General features: G+C 43.9%; 1 long non-coding RNA gene across 1 annotated transcript; it reads left to right on the plus strand.

Annotated features, from left to right (window-relative positions):
- The first annotated feature begins 188 nt into the window (after positions 1-188).
- Positions 189-9,217, plus strand: LOC108446548. Its single transcript, XR_001861756.1, has 2 exons — positions 189-3,920; positions 4,112-9,217. It is a non-coding gene; the product is annotated as an uncharacterized LOC108446548 (long non-coding RNA).
- Positions 9,218-22,599: the final 13,382 nt, after the last annotated feature.

The raw sequence follows: 22,599 nt of genomic DNA on the forward strand, positions 1-22,599 counted from the left end.
GCAGGACTTTTAGCCTGTAAGCATCAGTCAAGTAGTAAGCATTGAACTATCTGTCATTATAAAAATATATATAAATAACCCCATTCCCTTGTATCTCAGCCTGCTGACACAGAGAATACTAAAGCTGCTTCCTCGAATTTGGGTCAGTAAAAGTACTGACGAATATGCTTACGGGATCAGGACACGGCTGGGGCTGTGAAGTCACAGGGAAAAGGACATGGGGTTCTTGACCCACACAGCAATTATTCCTCCATTTCCCTCTTCCTCAGGCTCCTGCCTCTTCCAAGAAGAAAACCACAAGGAAGATCCATTCTCCAGAAAGATGATTCACCATTGGATTTAAAAACAAGACAGAACTTTTCCACAGTACTCACACATTAAACAGCCCATCTCTGCCTAGGTTTTTCCTGCCCTTAAAATTAGAGCTCTAGAACCAAGGTCCTCCCATGGCAAAAATTAAGCCCTACAAGATTTAAACATCCACAAACGTGTCCTTGAATGAGCAACACATACTCCTCACAGACAAACTAGTCAATTCTGTGATGCTCTGGTCTCAAAACATTTACCAGTCCTCTGCTTTCACCTTCCATAATACTTCTCCAGCCAGCTACAGCTCCAGAGTTAAAGATTTGTGCTTGTATTTCTTCCCCAGGTGCACCTATTTATAATTTAAAAACTTGCAGGTGTCTTTGTTGAGCCTGCCAGACAGTTAAAAGAAAAAGTTTCTGTATTTTTTAAGAAGCTGTTACTGGATGTAGGCCCAAACTTCGGATTTTTTGAAAGCAAGTTTCAAATAATACTTTTAATTCCTTTTCTTCTTACAACTTCGCAGACAATTCTAAATTCTAAACAATTCTGCAGTGTTTTGAATCGCTCCCAACCGAGCCTAGAGATACTTCCGAGTTTACATCCCTGCAATGTCTGCAGCGTTTTACAAACAAGGGCGTTGCTTGTGATAATTCATATGCACTAGAAAATTACATTAATTAATCATTCACAAGTTAACTCACAATTAATTAATCATGTGCAAGTTTTAGGAGTATCACAGCAATTTAAACCCTGATCCTGCAGTCAGGGAAGTCAATTCCTGGGGAAGTCAGTTTTCCCTCTGAGTTGCCATCTGCGCTAGGCAGGACTATTCTCAGTTTCACTTTTAGTTCTCCCACAGCTGACTCAGACGCAATTCCCTGGAGGAAGCTGAGCAGCTCATGAGCACTTGAGTCAACACCAGAGTCCTCAAAAACCCTGCTCACTTTAAACTCAGCAAGTTTTTGCCAATGGGCTCAACCAAAACTCCTCAACACCTGACACTGCCGGGCGCTTGGACACTCAGTTCTTTAATTCTAGCAAATTCCCAGGTTTGGTATTCCTTCACCTGCAAAGCCCCATCTGGGAGGTGTTCTGAAAGGCTACACTGATAGCCCCAAAACAGCCAGAAATGCAGCTGAGTCTTGAGGAGGTTGCCCTCCTAGGAAGCCAATATCACCCACTTCCACCAAGCCATGTATGTGTGTTGTGAAGTCAGTGTGTTTATGAAGTTGTGTCTGACTTCTGTAGTGTTTTTACCCAATGCTGGCAGACACTGACCTTGTGTACACAAGTTGCCTTTTCTGTTTTGAAACTATCAACAGGTCATATGCTACTGACCATCTTAACAAGCAGATTTCTCATTGTACACAACTATGGACTCACTTCTAAGGAAAGGAGGTGTTTTATCAATGGTAAAGCAGCTCAGACATCCAGAGTGTGATAAAAAATAAATCCTACCATGGATGTAATTCTCAAGTTGCAGTACTGAAGTCTTGTTTCTTGTTCTACACAGTTGCCTATGAGGCTAGGACCCCATACCATATTTCTGTGAGTCTTTCATACTGTAAGATGGCAGGGCAATCAAAATATAAATTTAATGTTGTCCAGCCACAAATTAGCAAAGGGATTTGGAAACAGTCTTTAGTCAACAGTGAGTATCAGAGATTGGTCTTTAACAGCATAATTTCCACATTTCTGTGGACATTTTTAGGCATCAAAAGGCAGGATCTTACTTGTTTGGAGGAATAACATGGAAAGAAGAGCCACATGCCACCACTGATGTTACTGTTGGTGAACCCTTCTCTAGAAAGTCTGCACTTCCCTACAGCAGCAGTTACAAAACTCTTTGGACCAGTGCATAGCTGTTAGTGATGCCAGCCTGTGCAGTCAATGAAGGAACTGATCTGAATTTAAAATAACTCTGTAGGGGTAGAAAAAACCCTGCCTGCATCAGCTCTCTGCCCAGATAAATGCCTGTGGGATACTGGGTTGTAGTCAATGTTTTTCTTCAATTTAGTGAACATTTCCCACCACACATGTGCCCTAACTCAGTGTGCAGGGCAGAGCCACTGCACTGAAGACAGGGGTTTCTCTCACTAGTATTGCCAGTGATTATTAAACTGTGCCTGGATAGCATTTGACAGAATATTTACAAAATACTCCCCTATGCTGCAACACTTCATTCTCTCACTGCCTTTGCTGAGTACACCTCTGTTCTCAATCTTAGTACCTAATGCCTTTAACTCATGTGAAGAATTAAAAGGCTGTCTGATTAAGAGCTGCTCTGTGCTTTGGCCAGCGTGTTGCCACCCAAGCCTTGCTGGCTCCCCTTCCCTTGTCTCTCCATGTTCCCAGACTGGTATAGATAGAATGCACACAGCTGATTGGAGAGGGCTTGGTGAAGAGCAGATTCATGGTGTTCTCTGAAGAGATGCCTGGAGGTTTTTTTCAAGCTTCAAAGAAATTCTCATCTTGTCCTGAAAAACCGCAAAAGACTGTTTGCAGAAAGCAGAGATTCTTAGCTGAAAGGGGAGACAGAATCGGGAAGTTTTATAAGCTGTGACTCTAGAACAGGGATACACAGAAGAGATTTAGTCACTTCAGACATATACTAGTCCTTATCTGAGGCAGCACTCAAAGGCTTCTCTCTCTCTCTCTCTCTCTTTGTTTTTTCTTTCTTTAATGAATTCCTATTTTTATTTTCTCTAATGGTTTAGTGACAAAATCAAATAATCACAGGCTTCTGTGGGAACTGAGGAAGTACAAGCATAGTTTTGTTCTTATTTCTTCTGTCTGTGTGGATCAGACACGGGAAAGAATGAGTCCATGAATGTGGGCTCAAAGTTTTAGGGGGTGGAAGGGAGAGTGGTTTTTGACTAAAATTACAAGGGTTGTTGTCCCAAGTAGAAGAATGAATGGAGAGAATGTGGCAATTCTCTGAATATTGAAAATTTCTGAGTTGGGCTCTATTTTTTCATATCCCTAGATTCCTTGCTACCTTGTATTTTTAAAACCTTAATCATTTTTTTCTCTCTGCATTCAGATTTCTCCATCATCCCCACTGTATTCCAAATTATATTGCCTCTCTCTCTCTCTCTCACTCCCCAAGTTTATGCACTGCTTTGTCTTCCCAAATGCTGTTTTCCATGTTCCAATTAGATTAAGGGCTTGCCTGCACAGGAAAGTTACACTACTATTAATTTGCAGTTTGCTTTAAAGAAATGATGTTAAACCTGGGCAAAAGCCATGTGGACTCCCTGATAGTCCTCTGCAGGAATACAAATGGTTTATTTCAGGTTAAATCAGGTCAATTAGGAACAGGAAGAACTTGCAAAGCAGTAAGTTTTCCTACACCAGAACGAAGACAGTCCAGCAGCTCCTTCTGCAGACTGTAACCTCCTAATGGGAAGAAAGGCTGGGAGCATGGTCCTGACCTCTGCAGGAGCCACAATCTGCTGGACAGAGGTAGCACAACACCAGCTGACTGCTGCTGTCGCTGCCCTGGCTCGGGCTGTGGAGCAGCTCTTGCCCACTGCAGCCTTTTTCCTACCTGGACAGCCCAATCCACAGCACTCACAGGACAGAAGCAGGGACTGCTGCCTCTGTGCAAGGTATTGCCTTCCACTCTGTTCATGCAGGTATTAAAAATTGAGCCCTTTGCCAAAAAAAAATACAGTATGATGTTGTTCAATAGGGCAAAGTCATGAATATCCATCTACTGCCCCTCTTTGAATGAATGCCTGGAGTTAACTATTGGTTTACAAGCATATTGTAATTCCGTGAGTGTGCCTTTCTCTTGTAGGCAAGCCTAAATGAACAGAAGATGAAGACAAAAGAAGAGAGACTTACTGCAGCAAAAAGAAAGGAAATAGGCACGTCAGTAAATCTTGGATTCACATTCTCATTGCCAACTGGTTTGAACTGCTAAGCTTATAATTGCCTAAATCAAAATAGGCACCTAGTCAAGATGGCTCCTATATTAATCAGCATCAGAATTATACTTTGAAGAAGGCACTAATGTTTCTCATTTTGGTTTCTGTATGCCTTTTCTAATTACCATTTCTAAATACCAAGTGTAACTTTTATCTTATGTAACATAAATGTAATATTAGAGTCTTCTTTGAAAGCCCTCCAAAGGGTCACTGAGCAAGTACCACTTGCCAATGCTCTCCCTTCTGGTGTGCAGGGGTTTGACTTCAGCTGTGAGCACCTGGCAAGATCTGACCTTTGCAGATGGTGGTTGTGCAACGTGGTGCAGCTGTCAGGAGTGCTTGGGTTAAGAGAGTGGCCTCAGCCATCTGAGGAATGTGCAGTGTTTCTCCTTATTAAGTGAGAGGGTGACTCTGACAGCTCAAAAATGCCTGTGGGATTGTCAGGGTCCTGAGGACACCCCCAGCTCCCCACAGCCCTGCCAGGAACTAAATGGCCAAATCCTATGAATCAAATCCAACACTGGTCTTCAGGAGAAAGGGGGAAGAAGGTCCACCTTCCTATTTCTCTCACTGTTGCTGTAGTGTTGATTCTGTGTTGATTTTGTCACTTGGCAGGGGAAAGATCACCAGCAAAGAGAATGGGAGCAGTGTAGGGACTTGTAATACAAAGGTTGATGGCCTGAGTTAATGTCAGCAGGTTAGTAGGTCATTGAGACCCCAGGGCATTGACCTGCTGTCTCTCAGGGCACTCAGACCTGGAGAAAACGTGATGAGTTCTGATGACTGCCAGAGCTGATGCAGGTGGAGATAATGACAGTTTCAAAGAGATACAAAAAGACACCCAAACCCTGTGCATAGTCCCCAGTTCGAGAATAACCCAGGACTTCAGAGCTGGCATCCCTTTGTGTTCTCTATGGCATCACACAGATCCTGCACCTATTACCTGAGCACAAACTTCATGTTGCCTGGACTTTTTGATAGATGGCTTAAATATGCTGGCCTGGTGCCTGGCAGCTGCTCTTATGAGTGTGAGAATATGAATATGGCTGAGTGAGACCTGTTTGGTTTCAGTTTTTATTTTGAACTAAATCACTTTCTTCCCTTTCCCCCCTCATCCCCACGTCTCGTAACGTTTTCTACCTTGTTTATACCATGTTGGAGCAGTATTTCCTACAGAGGAACAAGGAATAGTAAATAGGAGCACCAGAAGCATAATCTTTCAGGTGGCAGCAGAGAAAGAACCATAGAAAATTTACTGTCAGGAGAAAAGATTCTCTTTTTCTAGTTGGGTTCTTCAAAGGCCACCCTGTCCCTCTTTCTGGCTTTGGTCAGCACAGCTGGAGCTCTGGCCCGCTCCATTTTAAGAGGCTTAGCTCAGGCTTCAGTGTGCATATTGCAACCTTTCCACTTAAATCATTAAAGATAAAGGGTTTTGGAGACATCTAATCCATCACACTGCCTTAAGACTAAATATAGCCATCCACTCTGGGTGGATGCTCATTAGACTGGATCTCCAGAACACCAACTGCATCCCCAAACTGGGGGAGGGCTCCCAACCCTGACTGGCTTCTCCTAAGGGGCAGGGCCCCAGGATGCTGTCACATTACCACAGCCACTGCTCCTGCGCTGTGAGGAAGGAACCCCTGCCTCATGCTGAGGCTGAAAAGCTGCTTAGTGAGCCAAGGGCTCCCGGCTCCTTTCAGACTCCCACGAACACGGTGGAGCTGTAACCCTCCCACCCCTTTCCAAGACAGGCAGCTCAGTGCCTGCAGTGAGGTAGGAGCTGCTGCTGCCTGTCTGTGAGACAACAGCTCCTGGTCTAAAAGCTGCAACAATGCTGCTGTGTGGCTGCACAGCTTGTTGTGTGTCACCTCACTGTGGAGTAACTTAAGTCTCCATAGTAAACAGGAAGAGTAGTTTATTTCCTTCCTCTTTGCAGTTGCTTTTTATATATTTATGTGCTGCTATTTTGTCCCTCCTCAGACTTTGCTTCTTGAGACTGAATTGTTTTTCATTGTGCCTTACAGTTTATGTCTTCTGAACTTCTTGTAGAGCAGCAGGTTAACGTTTAAATGAATGTAGTGTTTATGAAATGAGCTGGACTGACAGGCATGGAAATGGAGACTTCACAGATTAGATGCCACAGTGGTAGGAGAAGTGAGAACTCCATACCTAACTTGTGATCTGGAACATCTCTAGAGGCAAGAATAGGATGTAATTATGAAATCCATCTATGTGGTTCAGGTTTCCTCTTTAATCAGTAGCCTCTAGGCTATTTCAGCCTGCTGGCATTCATTTGTGCCAGATGTGGTGGTGGCTCTGTGATATGGACAAACCAGTGCAATAGCAAGGAGCAGTGTTAACTAGCTCATTTCACATAAATTACCAGCTTTGTGGGGGCAGAGCATTGAGGCAGGGTTCATCTGTGGCCACATGGAAGGCTCTCCAGCCAAGCCAGTCACCTCAGGCCCCTGATACAGCCACAGCAGAGAACAAGTCACTCTTAGGTCATGAATCATCTCATCCTGAGGTAGATATTTAAAAAATATCAGATAAGACATACTTTTAAATTGCCTACAGGGCAACAGGCTCAAATGTATTGATAGACACTGTAGGCATCTAAAATTAGGTGAGCTGAGTCTCACCTGTGGAGTCAAACCAGTGACACACAGGTGAAAAGCCTCACTTCCTGTGGTGAACCTTCAGAGCACATCTTCTGCCTTTCTGAATTTACAGCCACCTCCAAACAGCCAGGTGAGAGAACTATGAGAGTCTTTCACCAAATGGCTAAATCTTTTCACTGATTTTCAGAAATAAAATGTATTAAATCCTTCTTTTTTAGTTTAGTGTCTAAATAGTCATTTTCCAGAACAGGAATAGTTGCTTTTTCACTTCCGCTCATGCCACCATGTGGAATTGGAAAAGCAAATGCTTGGATTAGGAAGCACAGATACCCATCATGGCTAAAATAATGATACTCTGCAGAGGGGAATTTCAATGTTGATTCATCTGATACAGTTGAACTGTAAAGATTTATCTTGCAGATTCTTTGACAAATATGAACTTCAAAACAATGTTTTTTACTCCCACAGCATTTTCTCCCCTTCTCTCATTTTTCTTCCTTAGCTAATAGTTCATTAATAAGGAAAAAGGTTCTCTCAGTGCCATAGCACATCTGCTGACCCATTTCAGTTCAAGTGTATATATAACCACTTGTTTGTTTGCACTTCTACAGGTGTTGCTGCTGTGCAGATATGGGCTTTGGTTAAATTTCATAATGGAAAATCTGACAGGCAGTTAACTAATCCATGAGTCATATTTCGTAATAGCCTAAAGGTCTCTGATGTTCGACCTTCATTTGATACTCTTGCCATCAGGCAGTTTATACATAACCCATCTGAAGAACATTCTTTATATAGATGACTGCATGCTGCCCTTTTATACCTGCGAGAACGGGCACTGCACTCACTGAGCCAGGGGAATCTGCTGGCTCCCTGTGAACGGGACTGGAGAGCTGCACTGCACGAGACTCACCTGGGGAATGGGAACAGTGGAAATCTCTGCTTAGTTTAAGCCTTCTGCAGGGCCTAGCTGAAAGGTGAGGAGAGGGGTGGGGAGTTGGTTTTGGACTCCACTCACCCTAACTGGACTTCTGATTGGAACAACTCTGGCAATGAATGTAGCACTGGAACTTCCAGCACTAGGAGCACTGCTGATTTCACCTGTGTGTGGCTCACTTCTTCTTGAGGCAGGAGAGACAGAGAATGAGACATCCTTTTGTCAGAGCACCCCAAACAGGGAACCCTCCATTGCTGACAGCAGCAGAGTCCAGCCAGCATTACCAACTCCAGGGTCTTAAAAGGAACGCCTGAAGTGGAGAAGGCTCGCCTGGAGAATCATCCCCTTTATTTTCTAGACAAAGCAACTCAGTGCTTACGAAGGGACCATAACATTGTTGGTTTTCAGGACTTGTCAAATCTCAAAGGCAGCAAAGGATGTTGGCATTGCTGCTGTTTTCGAAGCTAAAATAAGGCAGACACATGACTTCAGTAACTGCATGTGAAGTTTACATATTGTGACTCATCGTAATAAAGAAACCTAAACAAAACCCCAGTGTGTCATTGAAGCTGGAATATGTTTTCCATACTGAATTCTTTTAGGTTTGCTTTGCCTTCTTTTTTACAGATGTAGAACAGTAGAATATCTCAGGGATATTAACTCTTTGCTGTTGCAGGATAGAGAGTTCTGGTCTTCATGAATGGACTCTATATGAAACACAGTGGAGGCTTATCTTATTTTTTTAAACCCTCTGGCAGAACTTTTACAGCAGTGCCAAATGCTGGACAACAAGAGCAGCTGAGAAGAAAAATGGAAAGAAGGAAGCAAAGGAGAAAGAAGGTTGTACCCCAAGATTTAACAGGCTGTCTCTTTAAGAAGCTCTGCCATTCCAAATAACTATTTTGCAATTATCTCTGGGATAGCAGCAGACACCAGGAGTGATGTGTATGTAGCATGTGAGTTGCCTGCTGTATATGGAAAACTGCCTAGGGAGGGATTGGCACAGTGGGAGGGGGAGCATGGCCAGGCTGGCTGTAGGCACCAGTGAGGAGATTTGTCATCCTGCTGAGTCAACAGGAGACACAGCACCTCCAACGGGGCTTTTGCCTGCTGGTTGTTCAACAGCAGCTGAAGTTACGTGGTAGGAGCCTATAATGATAGGCTCATATGCATGCTCATTTATGCATTAATTCATTTTGCATGGATGATGTGGATTACCAGCTCCAAACTTCTTCATCTGAAGTAAAGCTGGTGCTGACTGGGCAAGGCTCACTGTGGCTGTTTCTTAGGGTTCTCCTTGCAGCCCTTCTCAAGCCAATGCAGAAGGTAAGAAAAGCCCAAACAAAGGTTTCAGTTGGATCCAGGTTCATTTCAGAGGGGCAACAGTGTTTGGAATCTGACACGGGAGTTGCTAAAAAGGGGTCAGGAGAAAGGAAAGGATTATGTGGCAGATGTATCCATCCCACTGTCAGCAGTTCTACCTCTTCACCCAGCTCTGCCTTCCACTCTCATAGGAACTGATTCTTGGCTGGTATTTTAATGGTGTGAATTCCCATTTATCAGAACATGGTAATAGTTGATGCTTCTTACTGTACAGGTCCAGTTGTACAAGTTTCTGTCTAATCAGTCACAAAATTTCTGGCATCTAGACTATTCCAACAAGCAGGAAGAGTTAGGGCTTTTCCATCCTTGCAAATAACTTCCCAAGAAGTCATGACCAAAAGCTGCATAAACACAGAGTTATCCTTGTCACACTCCAGGCCAAATGACAGTATAGCTAGAATCAGAAAGTCAAGAGGGTTTTTTCATGAGTGGTACTAATTATATGAGTAGTACTGAGATAAACCTGGCAGAAGCAGTGTGGTTTAAACTCTAGAGCTTTAGCTTTAGAGAACTTTCCATCCTGTTCAACTCCTCCTTGTTCCTCCAGCTCAGGTCCCAGCCTCGTAGTGCCAGCCTTACTGAAAGATTCTTGTTGCTGTCATTTAGGGTCCCAGCAAGAGGAAGGGCCCAGCTATACAAATCCCACTGGCAGGATAGGGCTTCTGACACAAATGTAATATAATAAAATAATGCATTAAAGAGTTGTATAACTCTTACCTGATGATCTGAGGGACTTCTCTCCCAGTTTGCTCCTCAGTACCCACTGAACTGTCACCTCCATCATGACATTGGATCATGATTTACATACAAACTTCTGGTTTAAAGTGCCAGGATAGAGGAACTCTATTCTATGACTATTCTGCCATATGCTGAACTCTTCCTTTGGCTGAATTTTTATCTTTTTAAAAATATTTTTTTCAAAGTCATCTTAATATCAGAAGAGAATTTAAATTTTGTCCATCTTTCCACTTTTTTATTGCATTATTGTCTGTAATTAAACTTTAAAATACAGGGACATCACTACCTGACATTTTTCTGTCTCTTTTCCAAACAATATCTGGAACTGAAAATTAATAAAAGGAGATACATCTCTTCAGTTCTTTGTTTAGCTCCTCTGGTTTGTTTTCAGCTTTTACAGTGCTTTCCAGGCTCTCAGTTTCACCTCTGTATTTTCTGGTTCCCTGAACTTATGTGGTGACTTTGATGCTGCAAAAGGGCAAGGTAAAGCACCAGGAAAAAAAAAAAAAAAAGGTAAAATACTGTGCTAAAAGAACAGGCATCACCCCAGGGATTCATGTACTGAAACATCTTTAAAATTCTTCTCAAAGCCTGACTAGTTGGAAGCTGACAGTGTCCTTTTAAGGACAGTTTATGTTAAGAAATCCTGCTTAGTCTTATGAGCAAGTTTTGGCTGAGCACAAGTGCTAATGACTTTCTGAAATGAAAAACATTTCTAAAGACAAAAATAGCTAGTACTGAAATCTCTCACAGTCATTACTTACAATTTCTGTGTGATCCCTTATCCAGATTTATAATGATTGCTTCCCATGCCAGCAGAACTTACAACTTTGTGGATTTGTCTTTAAAGTCGTAATTAAAACCAGGATGATTTTCATGAGCCCCGAATAATTTGTAATTCTTGTGAGAGCTCTGTCTTTTAAGTGGCCCTACATAAGATGTAATCTTCACTGACCTAAGCATGCAACACAATTTTCTTAATACTCATTGATGTTTTTGTCAAGGAATTGTATGCCTCTGGGGTTATTTCAACCTGATATGTTTAAGAAAAATTTTCCCAGCCTTTCACAAGAATTTAAAATGCATTTAGGTTATCTTTAAGTAAAATACTCCTTCTTCTTCTGAGGGGTGCCTCTAAATAGCTTGTCTCCTTTAGTCCTTCTATGAGAGTTAAAGGCATGTGCTTTAACAGTCCTTTCTTTCCTCCAGAATAACGTTTTCCATTTTACTGCCCACCCACTGGTGACACATGTTGGGGACCCTGCAGTGACTCCCCAGCATTTCCAGAGCTGTGCAGTCTGAAGAACAAAACCTTCTAATTCTCCCTAATTATGGGATCATTATGCAGTGTAAGCCCCAAAATCTGATCTCCTACTAGTTCTCCATATTTGTTGGAGGGGTGGATGTTCCTTATCACGCAAAGAAAAGGCCAGACTGGCATCACTCACACACTAAACAGGGCAGAACTGTGTTACAGCAATAGTCAGTGAGGGGTAGTTATACAGGATGGGTGGAGAGCTGCGTCCTCAAATGTGAATTTTTTCTTATTGGAAAACACAGCTGTTTTTGAAGCCTGAAATTTCATTAACAGGATTCCTCTACGGATACCTTGTCCTTTTAACCTGTCCTTAAAGCTCTTGTCCTGGGAATATTTCATGTAAGGTGTTTTGAGCCTTGAACCTGCTTGTGCCTGGTAGTATTAATAACCCAGGGCACGGGATGTTTATGTAGCACTGAGCACCATGGCAGCACTTAGTAAATAATGAAATAAATCGAAGGCTTTGTTTCTGTTTAAATACTGTGTTTGCCTTTTGGATCCTGCTCAACAACCTCATTTGGGTGAAACTGGATATTGCACCAGTGTTATTCCAGCTCCTTTAATGTATGGCGACCGTACAAACAATGCACTGCCTAATGAAGAACTCCGAGTCCCCCATCTAAACATGTAAGGAAAAGCCAAAGTCCCTGGAACCTGCACTGAAAATATCCACCAGGATTCTTAATTTTTATCCAAATACACAATTTAGGGAGAAAAGGCAAGAAGTGATTCCAAATCAACAATTGCAGCATACAAGCACCATTAGGGTCCAAATTCACGGCTCCATTACAGAATTCCAGACATGCACTGGAAATGCCAGGGCTGGGAACTTACTCTGGCTGCTAAGAAGGAGATGCCCAAGCATATGAGAACCAACATAGAATTAGGAATGTGAAGGAAACTCACACTATTTAACTGTTTTAAAGCACTGAGCAGGGAAAAATTGGGAAGACCAGAGCCATTGCATTCTGTGATCTTGGCCTTCCAGACCACACAGGTGGAGTGGCCAAGGGGGGACATGTGCTGTAGAGAGGAGCTGTGTGTTTCCCTTCAGAACAGCCTGGAAGCTGCTCAGGAGTCCCAGCACTCAGGACGTGTCTCAGAGAAGTCATTCTGCGGCTGACTGTGCCTCGCTCTCGTATGTTTATAAAAGAAACATTTAAAACCATTTCAAGATTGAGGTGTATACAAGTTAAACTTTGAGTAAGAGCTGAAGAACAAATAGAGCTGTGCTAAATTGGTTTCTGGTACAGCCTGACAATATTTTCAAGATGCTACCTAATCCCAAGTGATCCCATAAAAACCAGTATCTATATAATCTCCTACCATCAAGTCAGTCTTAAATTTGTAGGTGAGGTTACTACAGTCTCAGCCTGATTTAATCTCTTTTCCATCAGGAATCGGCAAAGCCAAGAAATCCTTTATGGCTAAATTCATCATATATTATGTGTGATATGTGTAATTCTCTATTTTGAATATAAAATATAAGTAAATATAATCCCTATAAATGTGTAACCATTCATTTATTGTGGAATAATAACACTTATATTAATTGAAAGATTGATACTATTTCTCCATAACTTCATTAATGCTAAGTAAGCTGCACTAAGGGGCCTTGAGGTGGGCCAAAAGACAAGAAAGGACAAAATTCAAATCCAACAACCAGTGAACAAGGAGTGAAGGTACTAGAAACTGAAGCCTCTGCAAATCCAGGGTTAAAAGCCTCTGCCAATTCTGGAATAGAAATTAAAGTCTGCTTCTACCACCCGGAACTGACAGCAGCCAGGGGAAAATGGGAAGGGACAAAGGAACAGTGAGGTGAGAAACAAAGTCTAAAAGGCCGTCAGGGTGAAAGGTGAATTAAGCATCTTCAAATGAAAGCTGAATGCTCTGAGTCCTGATAGTCCATCAGAAGGGGTGAGGTCCAGCAGAGGCATTCTTGGTCACAGTCGTGCAGGAGGCCAAGCTGGACAATCTGGGCAGTTTGGGATGTGCAGCTGGAGCTGGAGCACTGTCTGCTGCCTGCTTTGTGCCACAGCTGTGGCAGAGCCGAGGGCAGATGGCCGAGTGAGGGGCTGCAGGCTGCAGAGCAGTGAATTCTGCAGCTTGTGCCAGCAGCACAAGTGTGCCTGCTCACCAGAGTGCAGCAGCCAGGCAGCCTTGGTGGGGTAGCTGTGGGGGCACAGCCATGAGGAGCTGAAGGTACTGTCTGAGCAGAAATCTCTGTGGAAAGGGGAAAGGTAGATGCTGCTTTGCATGTCTGGGCTGGTGTGAATTCATCACGCTCTGGGTTTGAACGGGAGCCAGGTACAGCGCACAAGTAACTCCTGTTTGCTGTGCATGACCTAAATCCAAGTGTTGCTTTGTCAGGTTTTAACCAACACGTGTTCTGTTTCCCTCCTGTGTGGTAATGCTGCTGGAGACTGGGTGTTAGCACTGGGAACCTGATGATTCAATCACAAAGTATGAGGGCTGTATTGCAGCAACAGGGAGGAAGCGGGGACATGGAGCCTTGCTGTGTATTTTGTGGTGGTCAAAGGTTTCAGTTCACATCAAGAGAATTCTTATCTAGAATGTTTCAAAGGACTAAATATAGACCAACCTCACATGCTAGATGGCAGTGAGGCTCTGCAAGCAACCCACTTCCCTGCTAACAATGCTCGCAGGGATATCATGCCTTGTTTGTTTGTTTGTTTGTTTATTAAATAATCATTTTTCAGGATAGACATCAGTCAGAGCCTGCAACTCCACTGTTTCCCATCCCTTGACAATGGGCCCCCAGCAAGAATGCACTGCCAGCACAAGTCCCGGAGCTGCCCCTGAAGCCTTCATCCTCACTCTCACTGGCCTGGGGGAAGACAGGAGTATTACACAAGAGGTCTTGGAGTGATAAGATAAACATCTGCTATTTGAGACTCTGCCTTAAACCACCACATTGCCATGAATGACATGTTTTCAGTAGCAGGAAGCCAGGAATTACTCAATAGGAAGACTGAAGACTGCCAGCACTTGTGTGATTCCTGCCTCTGGCTGGGGCATGAGGGAAGTCCTCCTGGTTGGATGTCTGTGTGAACACCAGATCTCACTCACTGCAGATACCCATTTCAAGGCTGGACAGAGCAAATGCACTCTTGCAGATGATCCCAAGGTCCTTTACCCAGTGGAAGAACAGCAGGTGAGCTTGGTGTTGAAGGCAGAGAGGGTGAAGGTGTCATCAGTGAGAGATGAGAAGACTACAGCCAATTGAGATTGTTGCTGTATAAGTCCACCAGGGCCCCAACCATCGGAGGTGAGATTTTTCCAGGCAGTGAAGACAATTTCAAAGATCCATATTTGAACTCTAACCAAACAAGCAATTAAATAAAAAATAAGCAGCAATGGAAGGGATGAGAAAATCTGCTTACAGGAGATTTCAAGAGGACATGACAAAAGTGAATTTGTGAGAACATAGAATAGTCTACACCTAAAAGCAGTTTTCAGCATTAATTAGGACAACACTGCTGTCCTGCTGGGATTTTCCAGGGACCTGAGTGCATAATAGCCCTTAGGAGCCCAATCTGGGACCCCCATCCCAGCACCTGCTGGCCTGGGAGTGCCATGCCTGGCTCTGGACTGTGGCAGGAAGGGCACTGCCCATCTGCCGTGCAGAATACCCTGCTCCCACTGCTCCCTGACATGCATCTAAAGGAATAAAACCAGAACCGTCTCAAAAGCAGAGACTCTATGAATGCTGTCATACTTTCAAAGCAAAATTAAAATTAGTGCTGCTGCAGAATGACAGACGTGGAATAATACGCCAAAAAACTAATTCTTGAAAGAAAGGAGGTATGTGCCTCCAGTACCTGAATCAAGAGCTCAGTGTACAATGGCACAGGCGGGGAGGCTGTCCAGAATCTTTAGAGATTTAACCACTTGTGAGTGTTCCTGTGGGAAGGGAAATGACAGATTCATTTTCCTGTGGAGGATTCATTAGTATGCTGTGATTGGTGAGTCAGTATTTTTAGCTTCGTGAGCTCAAGATGTATTGTGGTTTAGGCCTCAGAAGTTACCAACTCTGGGTAACGTATTAAAACAAAAAAAAAAGGGAATGTGTTAGGAACAGTAGAATGATTTTCCATGTTCTTTCATGAACCATCCTCCTCACTTGTTTAGCATTAAGCGCCTATTAACTCCATTTTGGGAAGGTGGTGATTAAACTGGGTCAAATGGAAGTGATTAGCTTGGATTATCCCTGTCATGGAAAAATTAACTGGAAGATCTAAGAGGAAGGAAATTGCCACACAGATCCCAGCAAGTTCTGCTGGAAGGTAGATGGATTTGCTTTTTTCCCTGCAAAAGAGCTTTGGCCCACACAGGATCCCTCTAAATTCCTCAGACTTGCTTTGAATTGAGTTGTTTTAATCTTGGAAAGTTCCTCAGGACTGGTAGGAAAGCAGTTGTCCCAGCATTGCTCCCACTTGTGTGTGTCACCCCAGGTCCACCTTTGCTGAATTTTAGAAGCATCCCTGGAGACACTGAAGCTACCTTTCCTCAGGAGTCTTTAAGGGAAAAAAACCCTTTCATTTCTGGCGCTAAAAATTACTAAGGAAATGTTCAGATGGACAAGGCATAATAACAATAATAACAATTAGTACCACCATGCATATTGGGAGGGCAAACTGCAAGGCCAGCACCAGGGCCCAAAATGGAGAAAATAAACCTTATACTTGAGACTGGGTTGGGAATTGGGAAGACACATACCCTGGCAAGCCTCTCTCTCAGCATAGCTCCAGTTTAAGGCCACCCTCCATTGTGTGATCCTGCCACAGAGAAACAAGTATTTTGTGACTGCCATGATTACTAAGACATAAGCAGTATTTTATTGCAGGGACTGATACACAGAGTTTCCTGCTGGCCCAGGGGTTGCTTCCTCCTGGTGACATGCTCCCTGCATGCCTGGCTCTGCTGCTCTGATTTAATGAGGTTTTCAGCTGACACCATTTAATCAACCCCCCTGCCATAACCCTTCACCTCTCATGCTGTCACAGAACTGCCCTGGGGAAACGGGGCCAAGTCCTCTGTGTGTGCACAAACAAACGTGTCTGTGCACCAGCATGTGCCTGTGCTCGTAGCTGTGTTCATTTTATGGTGCATATAGAAGAAAAGAGGATTATTTATGATCTAATCGTGATGTGTTCCCCAAGCAAAACATTTTCTGCTCTGATTTATTGCTCACTTTAGGCCTGCCCCCAAGCATTGTTCTTGTATTTGGAGTCAGTCGCATTTTTTTCCCATTTGGAAATGGAAATCCTAAATGTAATGGCATATTAAATGAAAGAAGCCCTGACAGTTACTTGGAGGGAGGAGGAATTTTACTTCTCTATTTTCCCATTTTATGTTTGTTTTCTTTCTCACCTCTTTCCTTTTATTCTTTCTCTTATCTCTGAAAAAAGGAAGGAAAACCAGTATTTGGAGACAAGGCAGGAGCAGTATTTTGTCCTCATTTTCAGTTAAGAGATTAGAAAAGTTCAAAAGTTTTACTCAGAAAAAGTCCACATGAAAAGTACCTGTCATTTTCTGATTAGCACTGTGATACTATTGATCAAAAGTATCCAGCCAACAAACCCGTGTAAATTAAACATGCTTGTGCACTATATGGTGCCGGCATTTCTTGGTAACTACAAAAGAAATGCTTTTTCTTTTTTAATTCAGAGAGCTTTACAAAGCTTATGCAAGTGGCCTTAGAGCTTGGGTTTCTTTTTATCTCACAAATATCAAAAAAGAGAGGTTCCCCACCCCCCAGCCTTCTCTTGCTGAAGGACTTCTCAGAGGACCAACAAAATCAAACTAGTTTTGTAGGCTGCACTTAGAAGATAGAGGAGAATGCAGATCTTTAACAAATTGAGCTTTTCTCCCATGTGTTTCACAGGAGTTTTGATTCAATCAATCTCAGAAGAGTTTTTACACAGTCTGAATAAAAATTCTTTTAAAATCCTTTTTTAAACCTTTCTCCCTTCCTCCATTTTTAATTCCCCTCAGTAGCTCAGGATTCCTTTCTGTTTTGAGGCATGAAATCCCTTTAGCTCTATTGCCTTCACAGCAAAGGAGAAGAACAAAGCAAGGGAATATGAAAAAGAAAACACCCCCAAAGAAAATAATTAAATTTTCTTTTTTTTTGAAAAGCTTATCCATCATTATGCCATGAGAAAAAAACAACAACAACAAAATAATAGCAAAACATATACTTTTTCCCTCTTCTGTGGGTCACATCTATGAAGCAAGAGAGAATCCTGTGCTATTGTGTTTGGTTTCTAAGATGGATGCACAAACTGCCCTGGCTGTAGCCTCCAGTAATGTTGTCACCAAACAAATGTTGCCATTAAAGTGTTGGTAGGAGGTCCATTAGGAAATGCGAAGAGAAAAACTTTTTGGTTTTTTTGGGGGGGTGTTGCGTAGGAAAAGCAACTAATAACTAAATCTGGAAGTACAGCTGGGTGCTCCTAAATTAGAATCTTTAGGAGGTCTCCCACACATCCCTGCAAGTTTGCTAAAGAGTTTTATGAGCTGTGCGTTGCTGCAGATACGTTTCACCTCCTCCAGCTTTTCTATCTGTTTCTTGCTAAGCTTCTCCATGGCTTTTAGCCTTCTCTCAGTTAACTCCCCAATGCCTCTCTGGCCAGGGTCTCACTTCTCTTCCATCTCTCCTTCCAGTTCTCTTAGTTCCTTGGTATGGTTTCAATCTTGTATCTCAGCTGTTCAAGAGGACAGAAAATTGGCTCAGTGGATTTCTCCCCTTCTCCATCAGCTGCCCCTGTTGTTTATTTCATTAAGAAAAAAATAAGCTGATCCAGATGTATAAGTAAAAAACCACTTATTTTCTTACCCATTTTCTTGCATCACTCTTCCCTGCAGGCAATTTTATTGTTGTTTTACAATACAGGCAGAAGGTAATTTTCCTACATATAGTGTTGCTTGGCCCTGAATCTGGTGGATTGTTATTTTTTTCCCTGTTTGCAGCTGAGAATAATTTTTCAGAAAAGATCATACTCTGAGACGACCAGCACAGGGTTTGAGCTCTGCCTTGCAAGGACCCATGCACAAAGGCTGTGTTCTGCAAAGACTCTTTAAGTCACCCCTAACACCTGGATCTTAAACCCACACAATTTAGATACTTGTAAGCAACGGGATTATCTCACCAGAGAGGTGGGCAGTTTTTCCAGGATCAGTGATTAGAATAATATATCGTTTGAGATAAGGGAAAGAAGTAGTTCCTCTCTTACTGACGATGCACAAAGCAAATTTCTTTTAAAATGTGAATACCTACCACAGTTACTGTGCAGGCTTTGAGGTTGCTGCGCACAGGGAATTATTATTACCACGTTTAGTGGGAGGAAAAGAATAACAAGAAAAGAATAATAATCAATTACTGTTCCTCAGTGCCTTGCTCGCTAAGGCTAAAATGAATCTTGGTTTGAAACTAAAATAAAGCAGAATTCTCGTGCTCATTGTTTCAGGAAAGATCCGCAGAAATCAGGTGCTTTGGGCTCAGGGCCTCTAGAGGTCACCAGAACCTAATTAATGAGCAGTGCTATACCCGTCTGTGAAGTGCAAATTGCTTTGTTTTGATTGGGATTTTCCACCTCTGCGGCTCCGGGTCTCCCCTCTCCCGAGGAACCCAGACTGTCATTAGCCGGCGAATAACAGGAAACGCCTGCGAAGCCATTCCCTGCTGGAGAGCCTGGGCTGCGCAGGAGGCAGCTCCCTTGCAGGGGCGAAGGCAGAGCCACCTAATTGGCTTTTTCCCTCTGCACACTGTTCCGATTTTATCCCGTGCTTCTGTGATAAATCCTGCCCTGGCACAGCCGGGGTCCCTTGTGCCCCCGGGCAATGTCTTTGCCACACCTCTGCAAGCCCAGGGAATTCCGGGGGTATTACCAAAGGCAGGGGGTGCCGGCTCTTTCTCCTGTGCAGATGCATGAAAACAATAACTCAACAGTGAACACAACCTGAGCGTGCAGACTGGGGACTTGGCAAGGCTCTTCTGCCTAAATTCTTGCCTTGCAAATTACGATCTGCAAGCAGAGGAAACCCTGTAAAGAGCATGGTTTCCTTCCAGGTCACCCCGTGCTGTATTTACAGGGAAGGTTTCAAGAAGAGCTGCAATTATGATGGAGTGGTTGTCGTGGTCAGGGACCTCATGTGCTTCATGCAAGAGCAGAAGGGAAAGCTCAAGTAATTTCCCTGGAACTCCCTCTGGGGTTTAGGAATGAGACAGGCTAGGGAACTTGTACAGTCAAAGGAAACTGTTTATTTCAAGGCAGCAAACAGAAGCTGATCCTTTCAGGAGAAATTCCTCTCCTCTGGAGAGAGCAAAGGTATTTATTTTGGGAGCAGTCAGCGGAATGGAGGCCTGTGGTGTCTCTGGAGAGGGATTTTTCTCTCTGGAAAGCCAGGAGTGTCAAATGCAGACAAGTGGCCTTTGCCCTGCCAAGATGCTGAGGGTGGTATGGGGGGGCTGCTGCGAGGGCATCCTCACAAAGGGCTCCTTTGCTTTTAGATACAGGATGCTGCAGGCCCAGGACCTTTCCTTGGAGTCCAAGGAGTTTTTCCGGATGCAGAGCAGGAGACGAGGCTTTGCCCCTTTAGCAGTCTGTACAGTAGCTCCTGTGTATGGCCCTTCCCTTGCCTCAGTGGCAGCAGGTGACTCCCCTGTGCCCTGCTCTGGAGCAGCAGTAATAGGATCTCCCCGAGGGTGTTTGCTGGGATTAGCAGGTGTGTTATTTTTGCAGACTGGAACTCTGATGCTGCAGCTTGGCTGGAGTCCACATGTCAGTTCCTAATCCCAGGCAAAGCCCCTGAGAGGTCAGTAAGACCATAAACAGGGGTAAGTGCCCATCTAAAGGAGGTCAGGATTATTTTTTTTGTAGCATACCATTCCCAGAGAGAAAACATTCGTATGACTCTTATAGCCATCCTTTATTTCCTTCCCTTTCAAAAGATGCACAGAGGTAAGGGCTTCCCTTCTCAGTTCCCTCTCAAGGCAGGGTCCTGGAGAAACCTTGCTGTTTCTTCCCCCTTTCCAAACAGCAGTCTCATCAAAATTTCTTGGTGGCTGCCATCTGTTGCAAGCAGAACACCACCCCTTTTGCTATTTACAGTGCAATTAACCTTCAGCAAATTAGCTTGTGACTGTCACGAAAGGATTAATTAAGGCAACACACCCTTGACTTGTTCCCACCGTGCATTTGCAGCAGTGCACTCACGGCTCTGCCAAAGCCCTTCCAGAATCGGGGGAGTAGTTTTTATCCTTTCTCTATTATCCCAGCAAATTTGCCAGCCAGGGGAGATGTGTGAGGATGGGCTCCAGCAGCCACAGTCCCATGGAAGTAGCTGTGGAGATAGAAGACCTGGCCTTGCCCAGCAGTGCGGGTGCCTCCCCGCTGCTGAGTGTTGATGCCCTGGAATCAGGATGTGGGGCCATGACTCAGCCAGCTCAGCTCAGTGTTGTAGTTGAAGCAGCCAAAGGACGAAGCTGCTGCCAAAATCTCAGGCTGTGATGTGCTGCAGCCATGCTTTGGAAGCACACCCTATTTTGCCTAGCACCATCAGACTTCCATCCGGATCCCTGTGCCTGGGAGGCATGTGAGGCCAAGGCTTCCTGAGAGCCCCAGACCCCTGATCTGTGCACACGTGCAGGATGTGTCTGGGTTATCCAGACAATCCTGTGCTTGCTCCAGGCTTGGAGAACCCTCAGAGAAATAAGCAAATTCCCCCAGCTCCAGTGCAGCCTGAGTACTGGTAGAAAAATAGGCTTTGGCCAGAGAATTCCAGCACAGTGGCCCTGCCTCTGCTCCTCTTCTCACAGGCTGTAACTCCTGGCAGAGAGGCAGCGAGACTGGTAACAGCTGTAATGTCTTACAGCAAAGCAGCTTCTTGTTGTTTAATCCCAGATGGCAACTAAGTACCTGCAGCTGCTCGCTCACTCGCCCACCTCCCGCTTCTGTGGGATGGGGAGGGGAATTGAAAAAAGGTAAAACTCATGGGTTGAGATAAGAACAGTTCCATTGTTGAAATAAAGTAAATAATAATTGTAATAATAATCATAATGATAGGAAAAAGAGATAGAAGTAAACCCCACGACAGACAAGTGACAGTACAGCTCACCACCTGCTGACGGCTGCCCAGCCTGTCCCTGAGCAGTGGTCGGCCCCTCCTGGCCAGCTCCCCCCAGTTCATATACTGGGAATGACACTCTATGGTATGGAATATCCCTTTGGCCAGCTTGGATCAGCTGTCCTGGCCATGCTCCCTCACAGCTCCTCACTGGCCAAGCATGAGGCACTGAAAAGTCCTGGATTTAGAGTAAGCACTACTTAACACACTGATCTTTTAGTTGTTGCTGTCAAAGTTGTTCTCATACTGAATCCAAAACACAGCACTATACCAGCTACTGGGAAGAAAATTAACTCTATTTCTGCCAAAAGCAGGATACAACTGTGAGAGAGGACGTCCTGAAGGCAAAAATCTCAGGGCTCAAAGCTGCACGAGAGCAGCTGCTGCACAGCAGTGCAGATGGTAGGCAGTGCCAGGAAATACCTGTGTTGCTGGGAGATGCTTTTGTTCTGCCATCAGTACCCCATGGCTCACCCAGAATGGGCTTGTCCTGCTCTGGCACTGCCACCTCCTCCTCACACTGAGAAATATCCCACAGATCAGATCTGGGAGACAACATCAGCCCAGGGAATGACAGCCTCTTTTCAAACCACAGCACCACCTCCACTCCTCAATGTTTAAGAGACTAAAGACCACTGGTAGTGTTCAACACTTGTATTTCCTTGTCACTGAGATTCTTAGGGCACAACCCACAGCCACACTGTTCTGACAAACCTGGGCAGTATTTTTAAATTGCCATCCAATGTAAACCACTTGCTTGCATTTCTTTGGATCCATGAATTTTGAAGGCACAGCTAAAGTAAATAATTAACCTTATTTTGAGCTCACTCTGTGCTTGGATGGGCCAGGTAATACAGTGTTGTTATGAAACTGTTAACTAATGTTGTCTCTTAAAAAAGAAGAAATCAATTATAAAATTACATCATCATTAATGAAGTTCTGTTACCTATTTGCATGTCTTCTCTGATTTCTAAATGCCATCAAGTCTAGAATACTTGGAGGCTTTCAGGGTTTTGCATCCATGTGCGTACCCTAAGGAACCTTGAGTGCATAGAGACCTAGATGCATACTATTCCCAGCCTCCTCCTGGTTTTCTCTGATGGAAAAATACTTAAGAGTCAGCTGGGATGATACCAGCACTGGAGCCCTGGGCAGCAGCATGCTCTGATCCTGAGGTGTGCATAAACACAGCCTGTGGTGACACAAATA

This window comes from Corvus brachyrhynchos, unplaced genomic scaffold, assembly GCF_000691975.1.
Source record: "Corvus brachyrhynchos isolate BGI_N302 unplaced genomic scaffold, ASM69197v1 scaffold34, whole genome shotgun sequence".
NCBI lineage: Eukaryota > Metazoa > Chordata > Aves > Passeriformes > Corvidae > Corvus > Corvus brachyrhynchos.